Here is an 11506-nt window from a genome sequence, read left to right as displayed (position 1 = left end):
CAACAGAATTGGCAGTTTTATGGACTCCCGCAGGATTACCCCAACAAGTTTATATATGATTTTCTATAGGTCTGTGATACTATTAAGACAAATGGAGTGAACCCCGAAGTTTACAAGCTCATGCTCTTTCCTTTTGCTGTAAGGGACATAGCAAAGCTATAGTTGGATTCTCAGCCAAAGGAAACCCTGGACACATGGGACAAGGTGATCAACGGATTTCTAACCAAGTTCTTTCCACCCTAAAAGCTGAGTAAGCATAGAGTGGAAGTCCAAAGTTTCAGACAGAAAGAGGGAGAGTTCCTCTATGAGGCCTGGGAGTGGTACAAGCAGTTGATCAAGAGATGCCCTCCCGACATGATTTCAGAGTGAACTATGTTGGAGATCTTTTATGATGGTCTCATTGAGATGTCCAAGATGGCACTGGATCACTCTATAGGTGGTTCACTCCATATGAAGAAGATGCCTTAGGAAGCGTAGGAGCTCATTGAGATGGTTGCCAACAGCCAATATATGTACACTTCTGAGAGAAACCCTGTGAACATTAGGACTACTCAGAAGAGAAGAGTCATGGAGGTGGATACATTGGATGCCATTTTGGCTCAAAATAAGCTTATGTCCCAGCAAATCAATATGATCTCCCAACACCTAAGTGGGATGCAAGTTTCAGCTGTTACAACTCAAGAGGCATCCTATGAAGGAGACATTGGTGACAATGCTAGGACTACCATGGAGGAAGTAAATTACATGGAGAATTCCTCCAGAAATTTCAATAATAATCCTTATTTAAACACTTTTAATCAGGGATGGAGGAATCACCCTAACTTTGGGTGGAGAGATCAGTAGAGGCCTTAACAAGGCTTCAACAATAATCAGGGTAGAACCAATCAACACAGGTTCAATAACAGATAGTTCCAACCCTCTCAGCAGTAGATGGAGACGCCCACACAAAGCCTCTCTGACCTGGCCACCATAGTTTCTAACCTCTCTATGTCCACTCATAGTTTTATGGTAGAGACTCGATCTTCAATTCAGAACTTAGAGATACAGGTGGGTCAGTTAAGCAAGTGGATACCTAAGGAACCCTCCAACACTCTTCCAAGCAACACAAAGGTAAATCCAAGGAAAGAGTGAAAGGTCCTCACTGTGGAAGCTGAGGCCTAAACCAAGGAGGAGCATGCTGCTGAGGAATTGAAGGAGAACAAGGCTCAGGAGGAGACTGGAGGTGCACTTGCATACGCCCTATGGAGATGAAGGAGCCTAAAGAACAACCCTCTCTAAACATGTAAAAGGAGATTGAGGATGAGCAACTTGCTCAATTTTTGATAATCCTCAGGAAGTTGCAAGTTAATATCTCTTTTGCTGAGGTGTTGGAGAAGAAACCTCCCTATATGGCCTGTTTTAAAAATGTAACTTTTGAAAAGAAGGCCTTGAGGGGAGACAAAACTGTGATGCTAACCAAGAAGTGTAGTGCCTTAGTGCAAAAGAAGCTACCTCCAAAAATGCCAGATCCCGGAAGCTTCCTGATTCCCTGCACTATAAGGACTATAACATTTGAGAAGGCACTATGCGACCTTGGATCAAGTATTAATCTGATGCCTCTCTCTGTAATTAAGAAGCTGGGGATCCAAGAGGTGCAGCTCCTAAAAATCTCATTGGAGATGGCAGACAAGTCCCTAAAACGGGCATATGGACTGGTGGAGAATGTCCTTGTAAAGGTTGAAGACCTTTACCTCCCTGCAGTCTTCGTGATACTTGACACTGGAGAGGACAAGAATGACTCCATCATCCTAGGAATACCCTTCCTTGACACTAGGAAGGCATTGATAGATGTTGAGAGAGGAGAGTTAATTCTGAGGTTATGGGAGGACCACATATTGTTTAAGATTCCCCAACCTCACTCTCTCTCGGATAAAGGAGGTACTACTATACAACACTTAGTGTTTTAACCTTCTCTCAGCGAAAAGCCATATAGAGCCCCCGGACTTCAAACCTAAGTTTGGTGTTGGGCATTTACCACCAACCGCTGAAAAAGAAGGGACCAATAAGAAGGTACCCAAAGGCTGAAGGAACAAGAAGATTCCAACTGAAGACTTCTCACCTGACATGAGAGCTATCTTCACAAGAAGTCTAGTCATTCCATATACTGTGAATCGGATCCTGTCTCTGGAACATGTTAAACTAATTCATGAGAGCACAGGAAGGAAGTTCACAATGAGGGGGTGAAGATCTGAGTCCCTATCAACCTCCGTAAGGGATCTATCCGTCAAGCTAGTAACGGTAAAAAAACGCTTGTTGGGATGCAACCCAACCATATGTACAGTATGGCTTAATTTTACTTCCTTTTATGTTATTTTAAGTATAGTTGTAGTTGATTTCATATCATTTTATTTTCTATTGATTTTTTCGTAGTTTTCTATATACTTTTAAACGTTTGTGATCATGTGTAGCACTTAGAACAAAAACAGGAATGCGAAAGCAGGAAAACAGAACACCCTAGAGGGCACCCTTGCTGGCGTTCAGCGCCAGAAGGGGGATGGAGACTTGGGCGTTTAACACCCACTCAGGAGCAATCTAGGACCAAATTTTGGTCTCCCTAGGGCATTCAACACCCATTCTTGGCATTGAACGCCGCAAATTTCAAAAAAAAAAAAATAGTAGTCCACCTTTGGCGTTCAACGCCCAAACTGGCATTGAACGCCCAAGGGGGAGGCAGCAAGGGGTTCAAATGTTAAAGCTTTAATGCCAATGGGTCCCACCCAACCACTAACCACTTCATTATTTATTCACTCTTCTACCTTTTCTCTTTCCTCTCACCCACTTTTCCATCCACATTCATCCAGCACATCTCCCAACCATTCCCTTGATTCCCGCACCCCACCTTTCCTTCTACTCAATAACCTCTCATCAATCCCATCAATTTCTCTTCACACATTCAAATTCAAAATCAATTCCACCCCCTATTTTTCCCTCCCTAATGACCGAAATCCAACTCTCCCCACTCTTATAAATACCCCTCACTTCATCCACACTCCACACACCTTCCATACTCTTCCCCTTTTCCATATTTTTCTTCATACACTTCCCTTCCTTCCTTTTCCCTTTTCTTACCCAAACGGCCGAAGCCTCTTTACCCTCTCCCCTCTATCTTTTTTTCTTCTTTCTTCTCCATTTTTCCATTTCTTTTATTTCTATTTACTCGAGGACAAGTAAGTTTTTAAGTTTGGTGTTGAAAAGCTCTGCTTTTTGCTTTCTATATCCTATCTCCATGGCACCAAAGACCGGAAAATTCTCAAGGAAAAGAAAAAGGAAAGCCCCCGCTTCCGCTTCTGAGTCATGGGAGACCATAAGATTCCTCACAAAAGTCCATCAAGACTACTTCTATGATGTGGTGAGGAAGAAGAGGATGATTCCCGAGGTCCTCTTTAAGCTCAAGGAAGATGAGTACCCGAAAATCCTACACCAAGTTCTGAGATGAGATTGGGAAATTCTAGCCAATTCCATTTTCAAGGTTGGAGTATTAATAGTGCAAGAAGTCCCATTTCCAAAGTTGGAGTATTAATAGTGCAAGAATTCTATGCCAATGCCTGGGTCACCAAGAAGCATGACACTAGTGTGAACCCGGAACCCAAAAACTGGTGCACTATATTCAGAGGGCACATCATAGATTTTAGCCCTGAGAGAGGATGGCACTACAGTTGTCTCAGTCATGAGCTGACCCTCAATCATACACTCGAAGGGTCAACACTGACCAAAGGTTGGAGCAAGTTCTTGCTGACATCTGCGTACTTGGAGCTCAGTGGAGGAGGGACGCCCAAGGTAAGCCTTACCAACTGGGTAGGCTTGACCTTAAGCCAGTGGCTAGAGGATGGTTGGAGTTTATCCAATGCTCAATCATTCCTACGAGTAACTGTTCTGAGGTTATAGTTGAGAGAGCAGTGATGATCCACTGCATCATGCTTGGCAATGAGGTGGAGGTACATAAGGTGATCCCTCAACAGATTTACAAGGTGGCTGACAAGCCCTCCACCCAAGCACGACTGGTGTTTCCTCATCTCATTTATCGCCTTTGTGGAGCAGTTGGAGTTCGCATAAGAGGAGATATCGTGATTGACAAAGAGAGACCCATCACAAGAAAGGGTATGGAGCACGCTAGGCAGCCTGCACAAGGACCACAACAAAAACCCGCTCGCCACCTCCCTAGGATATTTCGAAAATCCCTCAAGGGATGTACTTTCCTCCCTACGACTATTAGAATCAGTTGACCACATCTCTAAGGGCGCTGACCTAATCAGTTGATCAGCTGAAGCTGGAGCATCAGGACCAGTCTGCTATCCTCCATCAAATGATGGAAGACCAAAGGAGTATGAGAGAGGAGCAGAGGAGGCAAGGACGCGACATTAAGGAGCTCAAACGCTCTAGAGGATTTCTCGGAGGGAGCAGTGGCCGCCATTACTGAGGTGGTCTAATTTCATTCTCCTTATTTTTATCACTGTTTTCCATGTATTTCATTTTCATTTCTGATTTTCTATTCTAATTGCATGATCACCCGTAGGATTTCTTATTTTCTAGTATTAGTTTATTTTTTGTTTTATTTAAAGATGCCTTATGTATTCCACATCAAGCTTAAAAAGAAAAAATTATTGAAAAAGAAGTAGTAAGATGCACAAGATCCTGAGTTGTATTATAAGTCATTCTATTTACTTTGATGTGGAGGCCTTAACTTTGTTTTCTGAATGTATGAATTAATTGTGCATTCTTGTTGTTAGAGTTTGGCATATTGGCTCTTGAGGAACAAGAATTTAGAGAAGCATTATTAATTCTCTGAAATATTTAAAAGATTGATTCTTGAAGCAAATGAAACAGAAAAAAGAAAAATAAAAATAAAAATAAAAATTGATGAGCGGATATTTTATACATTTTTTGGCATCACTTTCATATAGTTTTTAGTAGTTTTTATTTAGTTTTTATTAAGTTTTTATGGGTTTTAGTGTTAAATTCACATTTTTGGATTCTACTATGAGTTTTTGTGTTTTTGTACAATTTCAGGTATTTTCTGGCTGAAATTGAGGAGATGGAGCAGATGTCTGATTCAAAGATAGAGAAAGCACTGCAGATGCTATCCAGATCTGACTTGCCTACATTCGGAAGAGCTTTTCTGGTGCTACAGAAGTCCAAATGGAGCGCTCTCAACAACTACGGAAAGATAACTTTCAGAGCTTTCCAGAAATATATAATAGTCCATAATTTTCTTCGGATTAGAAGGTCCTACCTGCCCCCTTCCAGGCGTCTAACGCCCAAAGAGCAGAGACCAATGTACAAACGCCCAAAGAGGACACCCTAGCTAGCGTTTCACGCCTAAGAGACCTCATAGCACGTGGATCTCATCAAAGTTCAGCCCAAACACTCACCAAGTGGGGCCCCAGAAGTAGATTTTAGCACTAAATAGACTATTTTACCCTTACTGGTCATTTGTTTAGTATTTAAAGTGTATTTTACATAATCACGGAGATCATTCAGCCCTATTTTCATTTTTTCTTTGTATTTTTACTTCAGTATGAGTTTCTAAGCCTCCTAGGTTGAGGGGAGGAGCCCTGCTGAGTCCTATGAATTAATAAAAGTATTACTGTTTCTCTTCGATCCATGTTTGATTGATTCTAAGATGTATATTCGTTCTTCATCAATATGAATGTGTTGAACTGGCATAAGGTTATCACGTTCTACATGGGTTCAGAGTACGTCTTTCATCAGACAACGATGAACCACCAGCTTGAATATACGTCTCTCAGACGGCTAATCCATGATTTCGTTGGGGACTTCTCGAGACATCAGTTTGGCCGATTTCTGGGGAGATTAGGGTCTCTATGGTAGAGGCTAGAACCCAAGGTGCAGCATTCTCTAATCTGGAAGATCTGACATTGTCTATGGCGTTTTGAGTAGGATCATGAAAGAGAATGAACTGTACGAGCTTTACCCTCAATCAGAATGTATCTGCACTAAACCTGGGGTTCAGATCTAGAGGAGTATTGGCAGCTGCTCAAACCAGTGTCAATCACATACAGCCTGCCATTGAAGAAATCACTCACAAGCAAAGGAAACAGTACTGCCTGAATTAATTCAGAAAGACTAAGCAACTCCAATCATTTACCTCATTCTTATCCCTCTTTTCACAGTTTACACGACTTCTGAGTTCTAATTACTCTATTTATCTATTCCCTTTTCTTTTATGCAATTAAAAATAACCTACCAACATCTCCTACTCTTTCATCTGCCTAACTAAGACCTGCAGGATAACCATAGATTGCTTCAAGCCAACAATCATCGTAGGATCGACCTTGACTCGCTCAGGTATTACTTGGATGACCCAGTGCACTTGCTGGTACAACAGTACGAAGATGTGGGGATTCGTGCTACCAAATTTTTGGTGCCGTTACCGGAGATTGTTGAGTTTGGACAAACTAACGGATTATCTTGCTCCCTAGATCAGGTAATTTATTTTATTTTATTTTATTTCATTTGAGTCTTTTAATTTTTGTTTTTCTTCTTCCTTATTTTTTTCGAAAATTTTAAAACCTTTTTCAAGAAATATTTGTCTTTTCTTTGTTTAATTTTTGTTCTTAATTTGAGTCTTTGTTTGTGTTCTTGTTGAGTCTTTTATTTTTATTTTCTTCTTCAATTTTCGAAAAAAAAATCAAAAAGTTTTTCAAAAATAATTAAAATTATTTTTGTTTAATCTTTGTTCTTAGTTTGAGTCTTTGTGTTTATGTTCTTGGTAAATTTTTCGTTTCTTTGAGTCTTTGTTTTTGTTCTTAAAGCAATTTTCGATTTTTTGGTATCTTTCTTTCAAAAATTTTTCAAAAATAATTTTTCTTTGCTTAAATCTTGTTTCAATTCTTTAAGGTTGGTGTCTTCTTGTTATTTTTCTTTTTTTTTTGAAAATTTATAGTTGGTTTTCTAAAAATTTTAAGTTTGGTATTCTTTTTATGTTCTTGTGTTCTTTAAAGTTCTTAAGTCTTGTTCTTTGTGTTCCTGTTAGTCTTCAAAGTGTTCTTGAGTCTTTTATGTGTCATGATCTTAAAATTTTTAAGTTTGGTGTTCCTTTGTGTTCCCCTCCAAAATTTTCAAAAATTAGGACATTAGATCTAAAAATTTTAAGTTTTGTGTCTTTTGTGTGTTTTTTTCTTTCACCATTAAATTCAAAAATAAAAAATAATATCTTTTCTTGTCTTTTTACTATATTTTCGAAATTTTACAAAAAAAATTCAGATTTTATTTTTAAAATTTTTTATCTTATCTTATCTTAATTTTAAAATTCAAAAATCAAATCTTTTCAAAATAAAAAATCATTTCTTTTTCAAAATCTTATCGTATCTTATTTCAAATTTAAAATTTCAAATTTCAATTTTCAAAATTAAATCTTTTCAAAATTTAAATCTTTTTCAAAATTAAAAAATTCAAATTTAAAAATTTAAAATTCAAAATTTTCAAATTTCAAATTCTAATTTCAATTCTTGTCTTATCTTCTATCCAATTTTATTTTCAAATCTTTTCATAATTAATTACATATCTTCTCTCTCTTCTTTTTCAAAACTTCCTAGCTGACTCTTCTATCTCTCAATTTTTGAAAACTTCTCTTCTATCTCTCTTTCTTCTTTTTCGAATTTTATTTATTTTAAATTAATTAATTTTAATTTTGAATAAAATAAATAAATAAAATAAAAAATATTTTAATTCTTATTCATCTCTTCTATTTCTATTTCTTCTTCCTCTTCTTCTTCCTTTCTCCATCATGAACCCAAGTGGGAATGAAGAGTTCAGAAGAACTTTGGGATTTTATACAAGTCCCAATGCTGACTTCTATGGAAGAAGCATCAGCATACCTCAAATCAGAGCTAGTAGCTTTGAATTAAACCCTCAGCTTATTACTTTGGTACAGCAGAACTGTCAGTATTCTGGGCTTTCTCAAGAAGAACCTACAGAATTCCTTGCAGATTTCTTAAGGATTGCTGACACAGAACACAGTGAGGGAGTAGACCAAGAGGTCTATAGGTTATTGCTCTTTCCTATTGCTTTAAAGGATCAAGCAAAAAGGTGGTTAGATAACCAGCCTAACGCTAGTTTAAAAACTTGGTAACAGTTAGTGGACAAGTTTTTAAATCATTACTTTCCCCCAAGAAAGATGACCCAGCTGAGGTTGGACATCCAATGCTTCAACAAAGGAGACAATGAATCTCTTTATGATATCTGGGAGAGGTATAAGAGGATGCTAAAATAATGTTCCACTGAAATATTTTCAGAATGGGTATAGTTAGACATCTTCTACTATGGGCTTTTAGCCATGGCTAAAATATCTTTGGAACACTCTGCTGGTGGTTCCACACACATGAGAAAGACCATAGGAGAGGCTCAAGAGCTTATTGAGACAGTTGCCACTCATCAGCATCTATACTCATCTCCTGAGGCCTCTATAAAAGGAGAGGTTAAGACAGTAGCTGCTGAACCTAACCCTCCAGAGCAGGATGGCTCATTGACTCAGCAACTGCACGCCCTTGGCCAGCAAATGCTGGAACTTCAAGAGGCTATGCAAGAAACTCAGGCTTCTAACAGAAATGTAGAAGCCCAGTTGATTCAAACAAAGCAGCAGTTATCTAAGTAGATAACAGATGAATGCCAGGCTATCCAACTGAGGAGTGGAAAAACCTTAAGCACCCAACCTCAGTACAATAAAAATGAAAAGCCCATTGAGGATACCAGGTCTCTGCACAAAATGACTCTGGGCATTTAAACGCCCAGAGAGACATCCCTCTTGGCGTTGAATGCCAGGAAAGAGTAGAGACTGGGCGTTCAAACGCCCAGAGAGGTATCCCTCCTGGCATTGAATGCCAGGAAAGGGCAGAGACTGGGCGTTCAAACGCCCAGAGAGGTATCCCTCCTGGCGTTGAACGCCAGGAAAGGGCAGAGACTAGGCATTCAAACGCCCAGGGGGGTAGCAGCATGGGCGTTGAATGCCCAAGCAAGGGAGGTCAGCCATTCACTGATAACAAACCTCTTAAGTAAGCTAGTAACCCCCATTCTAGCATACAAGGTATTCGGCCTTCATCAACCAAGGTTGATGATTATAAGGATAAGATGCCATTTCCTCAGAAACTCTGTCAAGAGGAAAGGGATAAACAGTTTACCCACTTTGTGTAGTATCTCAGAACATTAGAGATAAAGATCCCTTTTGTAGAGGCTCTTGAACAGATACCTTCTTATGCAAAGTTCATGAAGGACATTCTAAGTCATAAGAAGGATTGGAGAGAGACACAAACAGTCCTCCTCACTGAGAAATGCAGTGCAATCATTCAGAACAGCTTACCAGAGAAGCTTAAAGGCCCTGGAAGCTTTATGATACCATGCACTCTAGGTGATGCTTGTACAAGGACAGCTCTATCTGACCTTGGAGCAAGCATCAACCTAATACCTGCTTCACTAATAAAAAAGCTTAGTTTGACTGATGAAGTCAAACCAACCCGTATGTACCTTCAACTTGTTAATAGTTCTATTAAAATGCCATCAGGAGTAGTTGAAGACATGATTGTCAGGATTGGACCCTTTGCCTTTCCCACTGACTTTGTGATATTTGACATGGAGGGGCACAAGAGTGCATTCCTTATCCTAGGAAGACCTTTTCTAGTTACAGGACGGATCCTCATTGATGTTGAAAAAGGGGAAGTATCCCTAAGAGTCAATGAAGAAAAGTTTGTACTGAATGCTGTCAAGGCTATGCAGCATCTAGACATTCCTAAGGAATGCATGAGTATTGACCTCACTGATTCCCTGGTAGAAGAGGTCAACATGGCCGAAAGCTTTAAGGAAGGGCTAGATGATATCTTTGATGATACTCAGCCTGATTCAAAGGAACTTATGGAAACCTCTGAGGAAAAGGAGAAGCCTCCTAAACTTGAGCTTAAGCCATTACCTTCCTCCCTGGAATATGTATTTCTAGGAGAGAGAGATACCTATCCTGGGATCATAAGCTCTACACTAGAGCCACAGGAAGAAGAAGCACTAATCCAAGTGCTTAAAATACATAGGACCACCCTTGGATAGACTATAAGTGACCTTAAGGGCATTAGCCCAGCCCGATGTATGCATAAAATCCTGCTAGAGGATAATGCCAAACCAGTGGTGCAACCACAGAGGCGATTGAATCTAGCTATGAAAGAAGTAGTGCAGAAGGAAGTCACTAAGCTCTATGTGGTTGGGATTATTTATCCCATTTCTGACAACCCATGGGTGAGCCCTGTCCAGGTTGTTCTTAAGAATGGAGGAATGACAATGGTTCACAATAAAAAGAATGAGCTGATCCCAAAAGGATAGTTACAGGGTGGCATATGTATATTGATTACAGAAGACTCAATGACGCCACCAGGAAAGATTACTTTCCTTTGCCCTTCATTGACCAAATACTAGAAAGATTAGTAGGTCATACTTTTTATTGTTTCCTGGATGGATATTCCGGGTACAATAAAATAGCAGTAGATACACATGATCAAGAGAAGACAGCATTCACATGTCCATCTGGCGTGTTTGCCTATAGACAAATGCCATTTGGCCTGTGCAATGTGCCTGCCACCTTTCAGAGATGCATGCTATCCATCTTCTCTGATATGGTAGAGAAATTCTTTGAAGTCTTCATGGATGACTTCTCTATGTATGGAGACTCATTTGACTCCTGTCTTGATCATTTGACCCTGGTCCTAAAAAGATGCCAAGAAACAAACCTAGTTCTAAATTGGGAGAAATGCCACTTCATGGTAACTGAAGGCATTGTTCTTAGGCATTGGATCTCAAATAAGGGGATAGAAGTGGATCAAGTTAAGGTGGAAGTGATAGAACGCTTGCCTCCACCTACTAGTGTTAAGGCAATCTAAAGTTTCCTAGGACATGCAGGATTTTATAGGTGGTTCATAAAAGATTTTTCTAAAATCACCAAATCCCTGTGTAATATTTTGGCCACTGATGTTCCATTCGTCTTTGACCAAGAATGCCTGCTTGCTTTTGAAACTCTAAAAGCCAAGCTTGTCACTGCTCCTATCATCTCTACACCCAACTGGGACTTGCCATTTGAGCTAATGTGTGATGCAAGTGATCATGCAATTGGCGCAGTCATAGGTTAGAGATATGACAATATTTTGCATGTCATTTATTATGCTAGTTGCGTATTAAATAGTGCACAGAAAAACTACACTACTACAGAAAAGGAGCTACTTGTAGTGGTTTATGCTATTGACAAGTTCAAATCCTATCTAGTAGGATCTAAGGTCATTATTTATACTGACCATGCTTCTCTAAAGTATCTACTCACTAAGTAGGAGTCTAAACCCAGACTTATAAGATGGGTATTACTCCTGCAAGAGTTTGATATAGAAATTAGAGACATAAAGGGACAGAAAATCAGGTGGCTGATCACTTGTCCCGGATTAAGCCAGTAGCAGGGACTTCTTCTCCCTCCACTGACATATCT

At 39.5% G+C, this 11506-nt stretch overlaps 1 non-coding gene across 1 annotated transcript; it reads right to left on the bottom strand.

Moving 5' to 3' along the window:
- Nucleotides 1-252: 252 nt before the first annotated feature.
- Nucleotides 253-361, bottom strand: LOC148552799 (small nucleolar RNA R71). The gene has a single exon (XR_015893269.1). It is a non-coding gene; the product is annotated as a small nucleolar RNA R71 (small nucleolar RNA).
- Between the last annotated feature and the right edge of the window lie 11145 nt (nt 362-11506).

This window comes from Arachis ipaensis, chromosome B7 (genome assembly GCF_059453495.1).
Source record: "Arachis ipaensis isolate K30076 ecotype BB chromosome B7, ASM5945349v1, whole genome shotgun sequence".
In the NCBI taxonomy this organism is placed as follows: Eukaryota; Viridiplantae; Streptophyta; class Magnoliopsida; order Fabales; family Fabaceae; genus Arachis; species Arachis ipaensis.
The sequence above is the reverse complement of the archived record's forward strand: the minus strand, read 5'-3'. Positions and strand labels throughout refer to the sequence as shown.